This window comes from Myotis lucifugus, unplaced genomic scaffold (assembly GCF_000147115.1).
Source record: "Myotis lucifugus unplaced genomic scaffold, Myoluc2.0 scaffold_37, whole genome shotgun sequence".
Taxonomy (NCBI): Eukaryota; Metazoa; Chordata; class Mammalia; order Chiroptera; family Vespertilionidae; genus Myotis; species Myotis lucifugus.
Genome location: NW_005871085.1, coordinates 2038007 through 2048250, shown reverse-complemented (window position 1 = coordinate 2048250; position 10244 = coordinate 2038007). Strand labels below are relative to the sequence as shown.

At 57.8% G+C, this 10244-nt stretch overlaps 1 long non-coding RNA gene across 2 annotated transcripts; it reads left to right on the top strand.

Moving 5' to 3' along the window:
• Positions 1-5917: 5917 nt before the first annotated feature.
• On the top strand, positions 5918-8564 carry LOC106696948. 2 transcript variants are annotated; one of them, XR_001347955.2, is made up of 2 exons: positions 5918-6848; positions 7831-8564. It is a non-coding gene; the product is annotated as an uncharacterized LOC106696948 (long non-coding RNA). The 2 variants fall into 2 exon arrangements; XR_001347954.2 differs by lacking the exon at positions 5918-6848 and adding an exon at positions 6883-7583.
• The last annotated feature ends 1680 nt before the right edge of the window (positions 8565-10244 follow it).

Here is a 10244-nt window from a genome sequence, read left to right as displayed (position 1 = left end):
CCCCCCCCCGCCCCGGGGCACCCCCAGGGTCAAGGAGTGTGAGCCCAGGGCGTTGGGCCGGCCAGCAGACAGGAGGGGGCGTGCTGGGAGCAGCTGTGTGCATATTCTGGATGCGGGATGGGAGGTCTCATGGGGTAACCAGGGACTGACTGCCACTTTGAAGCACCCCTGAAGGACACCCCCAGCCCATCCTTGGAGGCATCGCAGAGGAACCCATTCCCGGGCTTCGGACAGTGGGGAGCCTCCTCTGACCCCATGAGTGTGCTTTGAGTTACTCTTGTTTTACCCTCTCCACCAGGGCACCCTCCTTAAAGAGCTGGCATCATGACTTGGGTCAGTGGCTGCTTTCCCCCCAAATCTTCCCCACTTCCCTGCCTGGCGCTGACCCCAGGGTGAGGAGTGCAACCCTCAGCTCACAGCCCTTCCTGTGGAGCCAGGAGTTCACCTTAGGGCACCAGCTAGTCTCGGGTGGGGTGACTTGTCAGGTGACCTGGGATCTGAGTTTTCCATGGGGCAGCTGCTGTCCCCCTTGCTTTGATCAGTATGATGGGCTGGTGCTGACTGCTGCTGGTGTTAGGGCATGGCATTGAGGGCTGGGGATCCCGCCCTGCCTACCCCAGGCTGTCTTCCACTTCCCAGGCTTTCTGAGCTCAGATGCATGTGGGAGTGGGGGAGGGGCAGGGGCACCCCAAGGGAAGCCTGACTGCCAGCCAGGGGAAAGGGGAGAGCCATCTTGGGAGAGGACAGGGGCTTGACTGGATTATGCCTTCCAGACCCTCTTGTGGGGAATGGGAATAGTCAATGTTTTGGAGGGGATAGGAAGTTGGGGATGGAGGGACTGTGCCTAAGGTCTGTGAGCTGTCAGGCTCCCTATGGAAGAGGAGGATCTCTGCCAGGGAGGCATGCCTAAATGGAGGGAGGGGGCTGTGCCTGGTGGTGGCTGCAGACAGGGTCAGAGGAGGTGTGCCAGTGAGGGGAGGGGGGCAAGCTTATCAACATGGACAACACTAGATGCCCAGTGGCTGCATTATAGGGGTTGTGGGTGCTCTGACCTGGGAGCCTATGGCTCTCAGGCCACTATGGGGTGGGGTCACAGGGTGGAGGAGCAGACACAGCTCTTCCCTAGCCTCTCCAGTTCCCTTGGGATCAGCTCCCATTGGAACACTTACTCCTCCCAAGTGTGCCCTGCCCTTGGGCTTTGCTCCCACCTCCTTTCCTGCTCCCCATGCACTGTCCCACCTTTTACTTCTCCCTGTAGCTATAGTCCTTGTTCTGAAGGGCAAAGTTCAGGTGCCTCTTCCTGGAAATCTTCCTTAACCCTTTTTAGTTAGCTTAGGAACCCCTCTTCTCTGGTCCTCTCCCTGCCTGTCATAGGTCTTAGTCTTTTGTGTCCTATCTCGTTTCCCTTCCCCACCCTGCCTGTGGAAGACAGTGGCAGTGTCGGAGTAAGCTCTGTGCCCACAGCACCCAGCGGTAGAGCCTGGCACTGAGGAGCCACCAGTGCTCTCTGGCGAAAAAGGGAAGAAATGGGTGGATGGTGCAAAGGATGCTGAGGCCGTGGGCCAGAGTAAGCCAGGAGGGCTTGCTACAGGAGGTGGCGCTCCCACTGGGATTGCCAGGATTAGGGATGATGGGGGAAGATGCCCAGAGGGGACCTGAAGCTGGAAGCTAGGAGAGAACTGCAGTTCATTGAGGCTCTCAGGCCCAAGCCTGTGCCAGACACTCTCAGGCATCTGTGCCAGGTGTCTCCTTAAAGGCTCTCATCAGTCCCTGAGGGGGGTTTTATTGTCACCATGTACAGAGCTGGACACTGAGGCACGGCATGGAGGAGTGAACTGCCCAAGGTCACACCGTCAGTAGAGGGGAGAGCTGGACTCCGGTCCTGGGGTCTCTCCCTCCCATGCCCCACAGAGCCTCTGAGATAGCGTCCTGCTGGCGCTGGGTGTGGGAGTGGGACGCTGATGGCTTTTCAACAGGGGCAGGTCTAAATCCTTAAATGTGATTGGGAATGTGTTTGGAGACAACTTAGTCCCACGAGTTCATTTCTCAGACTGTGAGACTGAGGCCCAGGAAGGAGATGGGACTTTCCTCAGGCCATCAGTGAGCAGCAGGCCCTGGATGACGGCCCAGGCCTCCAGCCTGCCCATTGGATGCGATTCCCACTGCACCAAGCTGCTCAGGACACAGTGGTTCTCCCTGGGTCTGGGCTCAGGAAGGAGGGAGTTCTGGAAGGCTCGTCCTGGGCTGGAGCATTGGAGAGGGAGACTCAGGCTTGGGCTCCTGACCTAGGCCCTGGCAGAGACCATCCAGCCACTGGGGGAGGGCTGTTCAGAGGGGACTCTGGCCTTTCCCATCTCATTCCCTGGTGGTTATCCTCCTTCTACTCCCTCTCATCCTGCTCCCCCTGCTGCCTCTTCCCCCATTCCCAGTCAGTCCCTCCAGGGACCTGGTAGAGGGGCCATCCCTAACTCCCAGCCAACCTCTGGTTAGCAGGGGCTGTGGTACACCTCAGGTGCCTAGACTGGGGCCAGGGCCCATTATTCCTTCCTCTCCCCCCCCCCCACCCCCGGCCCCCCACACACATAAATGTTGGACTGGGATCCCTGGGTTGTACTAAACCCTGGGTTAGATGCAGTAGGTCAACCAAAAGGAAAGACATTGGACCTGCCTTTAGGACACATCAGGGCTCAGCCAGTTCCACACCCAGGCCCTGTGTTTTACAGGAAGGGCCAGGGGTGGGGGCAGAGGTATGGGGAAGGCAGGTTAGATCCCTGGGGAGCCCAGCAAGCCCTCACTGAGAAGGTGGCACTTGATCTGAGCTTCTTTCATTGGGGTAGAACTTGGGAGAAATTCTTCCAGGGGAGGTGGAATTGAGCATGTTGGGTCTGGGAGACCTGGCATGCTAGGCTAAAACCCAAGGCTCCTAAGGATGGCAGGGAGGTGGCACGGGAAAGGCAGAGTGGGACAGATCAGGAAGGGCTCATGTGCGTGGCCTTTGCCTGGTGGTCCCACCTGTGATGTGGGGAGGTAGTCGAGCAAATCGAAGGAGGCAAGATCAGCAGCAGGCGCAGTACACCCAGCAGGCTGAAGCCTGAAGAGAGTTCCCAGCCTTGGTGCTGAGAAATCCATTAACATAGAGGCTGATAGTGTTCCCCTCAGAGTAGAGGGTCTCCAGGCCTGGGAAGAGGCTTGGACAGGAGGTCCCCATCCCTCTAGTGTCCCAGAAATGTGGCTATCAGACATCCAGGTAGAGCCTCCCACTTTCTCTCAGATGCTCCAGGTCCACCTTCCCTAGTGATGACTCCTCCAGGGAGCCTTCCAGGCTGCTCTGGGTCCGGGTGAAGCACTTAGCACTCCTGTCTCTTATCGCCCCTGGAGTTGTTCTGCCTGTTTCCTGGCTGCCAGCTCCCCTGGGAGCTCCCAGGCCAAGCCTGGGCGCCTCCCATTCTTGTCCCCAGGCCTGGTGGGGGAGGAGCACGGCGATGAGGACTTCTCTTCACCCTCAGGGCCTGGAGCAGCCTGGCTGTTGGGGGGTGGGATCTGGAGGGATGGTGTGCTACCCCCATCGGCCCAGGCTGGCCAATAGGTCCTAAGTGGGATGGGGGCTAGAGGGAGGGACTGATCTGAGACTCCAGGAGGAGGGTCCTGCTACAGCTGGGCTGAGCATAGGGTGTGAGTACAGGGGGCGCCCCCTTTTTTCCTCCCCTAGCCTGCTGGAGCAGGGCTCCCTCCTCCTTCTTTGTCCTCCGGGGATCCCCAGCCCCCAGGGCTAGTGGGGTGTGGGAAGAGGCTGTGTGAGCCAGGGTTGGGGGGTGTCCTCACAACCCCCCCACAAACACACTGCACGAGCGGGGGGCTGGCAGCTGCCCGCCTCCTGGGCACAAGCCCGTGCCAGCCGCTCCTGGCACAGTTGCTGGCACGCCCGGCAGACTCCCACGGCCACCTGCTCACACCCACCCACGAGCTAGCGCTGGCGCTGCGGGCCCTTCCGGCTTTCCGGGCCTCCCGAGGCCCCTCCCCCGCGCGCTGGAGCCCCCACCCCAGCCCTCGGCTCCCCGCCCGCCCGCCCCCTCGCGCTTGACTGTCCGGGAGCCCCAGGGTGCTGGGCCCATACCCACACAACTTGGGGAGCTGGGTCCCCCAGGCCCCTGGGGGTAGCTTCGCTGCGGGGAGGGGAAGAGGGGGCACTAGGAAGCAGACAGACCGACAGACAGGGTGAGGGCCCCGCCTGCCACCTGGCGCCGCTCCAGCGGGACGATGGCGGGCAGCGCCGTGCCAGGCGGTAATTGCAGACAGACTAATTTAAAGAGATGAGACGGTTATTTTTAACTCGTGTTAAGGTAATGAACGGCGCGAGGGGGTGGGGGTGGGGTGGGGTTTGCGGTTCGAAAGTTCAGTGCCCACCAACCCCCACTTTCTGCGGTTCGGGGGCTCTCTCTCTCTCTCTCTCTCTCTCTCTCTCTCTCTCTCTCTCTCTCGGGCCGGAGGACTCCAGCCTCAGGCCTCAGGACTGAATGGAGCTGGGGCTTTGCCAGCGAGGGTGGGGTTGGCTGAGAGGGCCGGGAAGGAGGTGCCCACTAACCAAGCGCCTGGCAGAGTCCTTCCAGGTGGTTATTAGGATCTCTCTTTCCCAGAAGGAGAACTGCCCTGCCCTGGGGTCACATCCTAGGAAGTGGCAGGCCTGGGAGTTGAACCCCCTTCTGACCCCCAAGTGTAAGCTTTTCCTGTGCCATCGAGGCTAGAAGCGAGCTTTTCCTGGAAGCCCACCTTCTCTTTTCTTGGAGTGGCAGCTGGTGGTGGCCACCACGTGTGGTCCTGGGGGCGGTGGAAGCCCTGCTCTCTGTGTCTTGTGAGGGGTGATTCTGGACTGTGTGTGGACATGAACCTCTGGGGTATGGTTGTACCAGCTATCACAGAGCTGCTCCTCACCTCCCCGCCTCCCTCACCTGTGACTGACTCACCAGTGCACCCTCCCTCCTGCAGCCTGTGGGGGTGGGAACCTGGGAACCTGGTACACACTGGTGTCCAGTTCTTCCACCTCCGATCAGACTTCAGGTGCCCAGGGAAAGGGGGACTCACAGAGCCCAACACACCCTTCCATGCCTCCTCCCCCAGCTCAGTCCCTTCACACACTCCCAGTGACTGAGAGCTCATGACCTCTGGCACTGCCATTCTCTTGCTAGTCAGGTCTGAATGTTAGGACTTCTTTCTTTCTCCCAGCTGCGTCTCATTTCCCTGGAGCATCACTCAGGGTGTCCTAGGTCAGTCCTTTGGGGTCAGTTGGAGCTGTGGAGTTGGGAGTGGGCGTGGGGTGGACGGAGCACCGATAGGGGAACCCGACCCAGTGTATGTGAGCTGGAGCAAAGCTCTCTCCCATTCCCGGTCCTCAGTATTCTCATCAGTGTCCAAAGGGCCTTAACTCGGTCTCTGGTTCTTTCCGGGGTGTGACTGACAACCCCTCTGGTTCTAGGAGTTATGAGGGGTTGGTTGGGACTGAGGACACAAAGTACTGATAGAATTTCTCAGGGTGGACGTGTATGAGTACAGGTTTGGGTGGACTCGAACTTGGGACTTCTGCTTGGAACTTCCCACCCTGCCCCTGGCAGTGCCCAGGTGGCAAACATACTCTAGGCACAATGAAGGGGCAAGTCAGTTATTCATCTGCGAAATAGGAGTCTTAATAACCACCTGGAAGAATGGCGGCCAGGTGCTTGGTTAGTGGGCACCTCGTTCCTGGCCCTCATGGCAGTCCAAGCTGGCCCCCAGAGCAGGCAGATGGGGGGTGGAGGGTGTTGGGTGGGCATTAGCTGAGGCTCTGGGGCCTGGGTAGGGTGCTCAGGGGGACAGCTGGATCTAGAGCACCCCCTTCCTCCTGGCACCCTGGTTACCATAGAAACCAACCCCAGTTTGGGATGGTTTGGCTGTTTGCTGCCTCTCCCCACCCCCCAACCCATATGTGGAGGTGGGAGGGGGGCCAGGTGGCGTGTAGGGGAGGGGCCTCCCACACCCTCCCCCCCAGGGCCTCCATCTTTGCAGAGAACCTTTCTGGTCTCTAAGGGGGATGCCTCTTGTGGGAAGGGGAATAAGAATTAAGAGCAATAATGTCTGGGCGCTAGGTAGTCAGTGGGCACTTCAATATGAAATTCTCTCATTTCATATTCTCTGGGATCTAACAGGTACATGTTTTTAGCCCCATTTTGCAGCTGAGGTAATGGAGGCCCGGAAAGATGAAGTCACTTGGCTACGGCAGTATAGCTGGGACGAGGCTGAGCCTAGATTTAGACCTGTCTGTTTCTACCATCTCCCAATGCCCGTGCAGTGCCAGCCCACACACCAGCCAGCCCTCCTGCCCCAAGGCTTACGCATGCTCCAGAACCCTCTGGGACTCCTCAGTTCCCTTGGGAGCCAACCAAGCCCAAACTGCTGTTTGGACCCCTGGGCCCTCTGCTGGCCTTGTCCCAGGCCCTGCCCTCCCTCCAACTTTCCTTGCTGCCTCTGATCTCAGGCTGCCTTCCCACTGCCACCTTGCAGCTGACACTGGAGTTCTCAACCCACACCCACTTCCACTGTCACATGCTCACCAAGGCAGCTGTAGAACTGATCCCTTGGGACACCCCTCAGAAACTAGGCGGGGTGCTTGGGTGGTTTGAACAAAGACCTCCCTCCCAGGTGATTCTGGAACCCACTGCGTCTGCCTGAGAATTTCCGCCTTAAATCCTTAGTTGGCAAACCTGGCTGATGATCAGAGTTACCTAGAAGCTTTTAGTGAGTAAAGGTGTTGAGTCCCCATCTCAAACCCTCTATGTCAGACGCTCGTCAGGTGGACTTTGGAATCTATACTTTAACAGGTTTGTCTGGTGATGGTCAGATTCTGAACTGATGCCTTAGATGGTAACTTCCCCCGGCTCCTGCTTGCTCTTGCCTTCTTCTGTTTTCCAGGGTGGACCAGCCTCTTCTCTAAGCAGGCCGTCCAGGTTGAGCCACTCCTCCTCCTCCTCCTCGCTCTTTGTTAGGTTTTCCAGAGAATTGAACGCCCTATAGTGAGCTCCAAGGGGCTGACCACTCCCCTCCACCCCCTGCCCCATCTTCAACACATTCCCCAGCCCCCACACTGTAGCAGTCATGCTGTCTACAACTGGAAAAAAAGAATGGGGAGCTGTGCCCTGCCACTGAGCCTTTGGCTGCAGGATGGAGGGGAAATGTCAGTGTGAATACTCAGAATGGTGAAGAACCTGAAAGTCGCATCCCCTGCTCTCTGGTAGCTCCCCATCTGGTGGGAGAGACAAGAGCATGTGTACAGCACAGTGTTGTTCCCACAGGAGCCAATCCTGGGGCTTTAACTGAAGCCCAAGGCCTTGACCACTTGGCCCTAGTCAACCTCTCCAGCCACATCACTCACCACTCTCATCTTCCGACCCTTGCTTTATCCACACTGAACTATTCCAGCTCAGGATTCAGCCCTCACGACATGCTTTTGTTTCATTCTCACAGCAATCCTGTGAAGCTGATATGTTACTGTCCCTGTTTTGCAGATGAGGAAACTAATGCTGAGAGATATAAAGTGGCTTTCACAGTATCCCACTGTAAGTGACAGAAATGAAACTCCCCAGGGCTCATTCTTTCCTAACCTAGTGCTCTGGCCAGGCCATTCCAAACTGACCCCCGACCACCACCGCCACCATGTCCCGCCCCTATCATCTCTGCTTCCCTCGGAGTTTGGCCCTGAGGCTTGCAGTCTGGGGCATGCGTGGATCCAGGGTCCCTGGTTTTCTCAGAGAGCTCTTTAAGAGATGTCCCCCAGCCCACGATGTCTCCTCCCTCCATCTGCAGGCCCCAAGACTGATGGCAGCTTCCTCCATTCACTTCAATCCAGGTCCATTGTGCAGTGCTGCTCAGAGGAACTGAACATCTCCTTGACCTTGAGATTCCCCAGGGTCAATCTGGGAAGATAAGATGAGGACTCCGGATTTTGATTCAGGATAAAGACTGCTCAGGGTCATGATGGAAGGCCAGATAATAAGCTAAGGGTGTTTGGGGGAAGGGGAAGGGAACCAGACAAAGGAGGTCAGACCCTGCAGGACTCTGGGAGTTCTGGCTGTGTTGGCCAGGACTTGAGGCTGGAGAAGCAAGCAAGGGCCTGAGGGCGAGTGGCCTTGAATGCCAAAATGGGGAGCTGGTACTCCAAGCTGTTGGGGATGGAGAAAGATCACTTGAGAGTAGTGTAGAGGGTGGAGTAGGGAGCCTGGCTCAAGCGCCCAGTGTGGGCCTAGTGCCGGGGTAGAGAATATGAGCCTGAGAGAGGATGGAAGCTCACAGAGTCCAAGATTCCAGGCCTGTGGCCTTGAGGATTTCGGAGGTGAGACAGTAGTATAGTTAGGAGTCTTGGAGGCAAGAAGGGAAGGGCAGACACTAGCTCTACCACTCATCCCCTGTGTGGCCTTGGGCAACTGGACCTGTTTCCTCCTCTACAAAATGGGATAATAACAGGACTTATGCCCAAGCTTTGTTGTGAGAACTATAGGAGAAATACTTGTAAAGTGCTCAATAAATCTTAGTAAATATCATTACTGTTAATCATTGCCCGGGGGGAGGAAAAGAACCACCTCCCTACTACTATGTTGAGTTGGGGTCCTTAAGCCCTGATCCCTGAGAGACACTGGTATGTGTGTGTTGTGTGTGTGGGCTGTGTGGTGTGTGTTGTGTGTGTGAGAGGGGTTCTTGCTCTATTGCCTCCTTTTCTGTCCTTGAGGTGTCGGATATTCAGGATGTCCAAGCTCTGTCCTGCCCTTAGGTTGACCCACTGCTTTCTAGCCCACAGAGCCTTCCCCCATGGCCTTGGGAGGCAAGCAGGCAGGGTGTAGGTTCTGTATTTTCACAGATGAGGACAATGATTTGCTCAAGGTCACTCTCGAACCCAGGGCTACCTGCCCCTGGACACCAGCTCCTCCTCAAGGTCACTCTCGAACCCAGGGCTACCTGCCCCTGGACACCAGCTCCTCTTTAACCATTGGGAGGCTTTGACCTTGGGCATGGTTCCTCCCTCTCTGGCTTGGAGTCCTATCTAGAGATCTGAATTCCCCCTCCCCCAACACTCTGGGAAGCTGTGATGCCTCCTCCACCCCTCCTGTCCCCTCCCCCTGTCCTCAGCTGGCCTTGCCTCCTCTGTAACCTGAGCTGGGGCTGTGGGGGAAGGGGCTTACCCTTTGCCAGAGGCACCTGCCAGCTGAGCAGATGTGAGGGGATGCAGGCCCCTCCCCAGGAGATCACAGGCTCTTAGCCCAGCAAGGCTGGGGCAGATAGGGCTCAGCACACCCAGCCTTGCCCTCTGGCCTCTGCACTTGTTCATCTTTTCGTGGACATTCATGCTCCAACATGCCCTGTAAGGACTTCTCAGTATCCAGGAGAAGACAGATGGCAGATGAGGACTGATGCCCGGGTTTGGGTGGGCTGGCCTGGGCTCCTAGAGCCCCTTGGCATGGGGACAGGGGCCAAGGGCAGCCTCTGGGGGTGAGGCCAGTGTCTGTGCGGGTGGCCATGCCCCTGGGAGAGCAGATGGTTCTCTTGGCACCATGCCCACTCTTCCTTTTTTCCCCCTGGAGCCAGCCAGCAGGGCTAGGGCACAGCTGCTGGGCCCTCCCCAGAGCCAGACCCAGGGCAGGGCTGGGTGAGGTCACCGCAGCTGCTCCCAGGGCCTGAGCAGGGGTGCAGGGAGGTGCTGGTGCAGAGGGAGGAGGGGGCTCAGATGGAGGAGAGACAAGGAGAGGCCTGAATGGCTTTTCACTTAGGGATTCCTTTAATCCTGGATGAGGGAAGAAAGTCTGTGGAGGGGTTGCTGAGCCAGTGTGGACAGCACCTCCCACCCCCATCCCAGGCCCACCCTGGAGCTTCTGCCTGGCCCAGGCTCCCCGCTGGGCATCTCAGAGTGGAAGAGCCTTGGTGTGAATTCTCACCACCACTTACACCCTGTGACCTCAGGCAGTTGGTTTGTCTCTTGGAGCCTCAGTTTCTCATCTGTAAAATGGGGATAATAGATACACTCAGAGGGGGTTGTCACAAAGACTCAAATAAGATTTAATTGTTGAGTGCATGGCCGGTGGTGAATGTTCAGTAAATGATTGGTTCTTTCCCTCCTCACTTTGCTGAATTCTCCTCATCACCAGGACATACGAACAGGGGGGGGGGAGGGGGGGAGGGGAACCCGAGGGGGAGGGGGAGGAGGAGGAGGAGGAGGAGGAGGAGGAGGA